Below are 5,528 nucleotides of genomic sequence, written 5' to 3'. Positions count from 1 at the left end.
ATGGATGATACATTATGATTAGTCTATCTATAAAGTTTGTGAAGTTATTGTTGCTGCAATCTTGTTATGTTTAATGCTTGTCACTAGGGCCCGAGTGGCATGATCTTAGATTTAAGCTCTATATGTATTGCTTAGATTGTATCTACAAGTTGTATGCACATGTCACTGTCTGGAACCAAAGGCCCCGAAGTGACAGAAATCGGGACAACCGGAGGGGATGGCGGTGATGTGAGGATCACATGTTTTCACGGAGTGTTAATGCTTTGCTCCGGTACTCTATTAAAAGGAGTACCTTAATATCCAGTAGATTCCCTAGAGGCCCGGCTGCCACCGGCTGGTAGGACAAAAGATGTTGTACAAGTTTCTCATTGCGAGCACGTATACTATATACGGAAAACATGCCTACATGATTAATAATCTTGATGTTCTATCTTAATGCTTTGAATCCTATCAATTGCCCAACTGTAATTTGTTCACCCAACACTTGTCACTTGATATTGGAGAGTTACCACTAGTGTAGATCGCTGGGAACCCCGGTCCATCTCTCATCATCATATACTCGTTCTATATGTCATTGGAAATAGTATCAACTATTTTCCGGTACCATTGCTCTATATTCTTCTTTCTTTATTATTCTTTGTTACTATTGCTCTCATATTACTGCTACTTTCACATCACCCCTGTTACTAGTGCTTTTCCAGGTGCAGCTGAATTGACAACTCAGTTGTTAAGGCTTATAAGTATTCTTTACCTCCCCTTGTGTCGAATCAATAAATTTGGGTTTTACTTCCCTCGAAGACTGCCGCGATCCCCTATACTTTTGTTATCAATAGCTCCAAATATTAACACTATTTACTAAGTATTCTTCACTAGTTATCACTTGGTTTCATTGGATTTTATGTTTCAACTGATGTTAATATCGCAATCCCAGCGAAACTCTATTTTTAAGTTGTGAATTTCAGGAAACCATCATTTTGGAAGGTCCCAAGACATTTATGAGCTAATTGGAACAAAATAAGAAGATCTCATATTGAAGCCAATTTGATCTGGAAGCTATAGAGGCTTTAGTGGACACCAGTACGGGCGGGTACATCCGTACCATGCGCCCTTACGATGCGCCGCCGCCTTCTCCACCTCAATATAAGTACATTTCATAAATAGACCCGGAAGACATGAGAGACGCATACAACCATGAAAACACACCAGAAGAGATGAAATCAGATCTGAAGAAGGAGGATATCCCCATCGAGTCTCGTCGAGATCTGCCACCTCTAGATCATCCACTCATCTATCACATCCACTTGTACTGATAAAGTGAGATTCATACTTGTAAGATTAGGTATTTGAACCTCTATTCCTATCTTAGTTTGTATTTGATTTGATCTTCAACTATTGTGGCTTGCTACGGTAATATCTAGATGAACTTAATTTACATTGCTATTATATCATTGTGTTTTTTTCCTCTCATATGTGAGTAGATCCATATAGGCGTGGTAGATGTAGGGGATTAGTGAGATGCGATGTGCCTATTTTATTTCATCCATTTGTGAATAATGATTGTGATGATTATATATGAGAATGAATATCTATGTGCACCTAATGTTGTTATCTAATTTAAGGGCACATGTAACATGATCTTGAGAACTCATAAACAGAAACTTGTTTGCTAGTGAATCGGCGACCCCAAGTGACGCGGCCAATATCAGAGAGGATCAAGAAATACTCGATGACAACAATAAGTCACCAAGCTTAAAGCTCTGACTTTGTTTAACCACCTTAATAGATGAGTTGACCATGGTTTTGGTAACATGCAGAAGGATCATTTCAGATGAAATCTACCAAGAGGAGTCCTACTCTCATTTGGGTTGCTTGCCTACTCAGATATAAATAATAAGAATCATATTCACTTATCACATTTATTCCACCACACATATTCACTATCACCATGAATCGTGTTTCCCCGCGCCTAATCTATCATCTGCAGGAACTCAATTCACTTCTCAAAAGCCGTTTACTTTCATGCACTTTCAATACACAAAACCCTACATTCACACTCACCCTTTTCCATTTCAATTCTTGCAGTCAATTCAGTCAAGACCCGTTGATAAGGGGTTGCCCAATCTTCTCAGTAAGCGACGGGGGTGGTGATGAACACACGATGAACACAGCGGAGATACACGATGATGAAGTGGATGATAACTTGTATGACGCTGGCGAGTCTCTCGATCGATCCCTGTCGCCAATGCAACAACTCTCAACCCTGCAAGATATTCGCAACTCCACACACTTGGGCACGTAGCCGCCGACCACGAAGCGATAGATTGCAATCTTCTAATTCCCAAAGGAACAACATATCACACAAACTTTCAGTAGCACAAACACCAGATCGAAACGAATTGGTGCGGGTAAAACTCTAGATCGATGCGAATTGGAGAGTATATATCAATAGTATTGCGTACCAATCAACTATGAACTAGGGTTTATCTTAAACGTGGTTTAAACCTAATGTGTGGGCGTCCTGGGCACTCATATAGGGGTTCAGGACGACCAGGAGTCGAAAAGTTACATAGAAAACCGACCCAGATTGGATCTGGTCGAGACAGACTCGCACACGGCCGACTCAGGAGCCGGTCGACCGGGCCTAGGACTGGATCAGGCCGGTCGGAACCGGGCCTGGCGCCGGGTGGTGACTGATACGTCTCCAACGTATCGATAATTTCTTATGTTCCATGCTACTTTTATGATGATACACACATGTTTTATACATACTTTATGTCATATTTATGCATTTTCCGGCACTAACCTATTAACAAGATGCCAAAGAGCCGATTCTTTGTTTTTCTGCTGTTTTTGGTTTCAGAAATCCTAGTAAGGAAATATTCTCGGAATTGGACGAAATCAACGCCCAGGGGCTTATTTTTCCACGAAGCTTCCAGAAGACCGAAAGGGAAACGAAGTGGGGCGACGAGGCGCCGCCACACTAGGGCGGCGCGGCCCAAGGGGGGCCCGCGCGGCCCTATCGTGTGGCCCCCTCGTCAGCCCTCCGAATCCGCCCTTCCGCCTACTTAAAGTCTTCGTCGCGAATACCCTAGTACCGAGAGCCACGATACGGAAAACCTTCCAGAGACGCCGCCGCTGCCAATCCCATCTCGGGGGATTCAGGAGATCGCCTCCGGCACCCTGTCGGAGAGGGGAATCATCTCCCGGAGGACTCTTCACCGCCATGGTCGCCTCCGGATTGATGCGTGAGTAGTTCACCCCTGGACTATGGGTCCATAGCAGTAGCTAGATGGTTGTCTTCTCCTCATTGTGCTATCATTGTCGGATCTTGTGAGCTGCCTAACATGATCAAGATCATCTATTTGTAATGCTACATGTTGCATTTGTTGGGATCCGATGAATATGGAATACTATGTTATGTTGATTATCAATCTATCATCTATGTGTTGTTTATGATCTTGCATGCTCTCCGTTATTAGTAGAGGCTTTGGCCAAGTCATTACTTGTAACTCCAAGAGGGAGTATTTATGCTCGATAGTGGGTTCATGCCTCCATTAAATCTGGGACAGTGACAGAAAGTTCTAAGGTTGTGGATGTGCTGTTGCCACTAGGGATAAAACATCAATGCTTTGTATAAGGATATTTGTGTTGATTACATTATGCACTATACTTAATGCAATTGTCTTTTGTTTGCAACTTAATACTGGAAGGGGTTCGGATGATAACCTGAAGGTGGACTTTTTAGGCATAGATGCATGCTGGATAGCGGTCTATGTACTTTGTCGTAATGCCCAATTGAATTTCACACTACTCATCATAACATGTTTGTGCATTGTCATGCCATCTTTATTTGTCAATTGCCCAACTGTAATTTGTTCACCCAACATGCTATTTCTTATGGGAGAGACACCACTAGTGAACTGTGGACCCCGGTCCATTCCTTTACATCGAATACAATCAACTGCAATACTCGTTCTACTGTTTTCTGCAAACATCATCATCCACACTATACATCTAATCCTTTGTTACAGCAAGCCGGTGAGATTGACAACCTCACTGTCACGTTGGGGCAAAGTAATATGGTTGTGTTGTGCAGGTTCCACGTTGGCACCGGAATCCCTGGTGTTGCGCCGCACTACACTCCACCGCCATCAACCTTCAACTTGCTTCTTGGCTCCTACTGGTTCGATAAACCTTGGTTTCTTACTGAGTGAAACTTGTCGCTGTACGCATCACACCTTCCTCTTGGGGTTCCCAACGGACGCGTGCTGTATGCGTATCAAGCACATTTTTCTGGCGCCGTTGCCGGGGAGATCAAGACACGCTGCAAGGGGAGTCTCCACTTCCAATCTCTTTACTTTGTTTTTTTTCTTGCTTTATTTTATTTACTACTTTGTTTGCTGCATCATATCAAAATACAAAAAAATTAGTTGCTAGCTTTACTTTATTTACTATCTTGTTTGCGTTCTCAATATTAAAAACACAAAAAAATTAGTTACTTGCATTTACTTTATCTAGTTTGCTTTATTTACTATTGCTAAAATGGGTACTCCTGAAAATACTAAGTTGTGTGACTTCACAAACACAAATAATAATGATTTCTTATGCACACCTATTGCTCCACCTGCTACTACAGCAGAATTCTTTGAAATTAAACCTGCTTTACTGAATCTTGTTATGAGAGAGCAATTTTCTGGTGTTAGTTCTGATGATGCTGCTGCCCATCTTAATAATTTTGTTGAACTTTGTGAAATGCAAAAGTATAAGGATGTAGATGGTGACATTATAAAATTAAAATTGTTTCCTTTCTCATTAAGAGGAAGAGCTAAAGATTGGTTGCTATCTTTGCCTAAGAATAGTGTTGATTCATGGACTAAGTGTAAGGATGCTTTCATTGGTAGATATTATCCTCCTGCTAAAATTATATGTTTGAGAAGTAGCATAATGAATTTTAAGCAATTGGATAATGAGCATGTTGCCCAAGCATGTGAAAGAATGAAATCTTTGGTTAAAAATTTCCCAACCCATGGACCGACTACTTAGATGATCATCCAAACCTTTTATGCAGGACTGAATTTTTCTTCGCGGAACCTATTGGATTCAGCTGCTAAAGGTACTTTTATGTCCATCACTCTAGGCGTCGCAACAAAGCTTCTTGATAATATGATGATTAATTACTCTGAATGGCACACGGAAAGAGCTCCACAAGGTAAGAAGGTAAATTCTGTCGAAGAAACCTCTTCCTTGAGTGATAAGATTGATGCTATTATGTCTATGCTTGTGAATGGTAGATCTAATATTGATCCTAATAATGTTCCGTTAGCTTCATTGGTTGCCCAAGAAGAACATGTTGATGTGAATTTCATTAAAAATAATAATTTCAACAACAATGCTTATCGGAACAATTCTAGTAACAACTATAGGCCATATCCTTCTCATAATAGTAATGGTTATGGTAATTCTTATAGGAATTCTTACAACAATAATCGGAGTTCACCCTCTGGTCTTGAAGCCATGCTTAAAGAATT

Source organism: Lolium perenne, chromosome 3, assembly GCF_019359855.2.
Source record: "Lolium perenne isolate Kyuss_39 chromosome 3, Kyuss_2.0, whole genome shotgun sequence".
NCBI classification, from domain to species: Eukaryota; Viridiplantae; Streptophyta; class Magnoliopsida; order Poales; family Poaceae; genus Lolium; species Lolium perenne.
Note: the sequence above shows the minus strand (reverse complement) of the source record.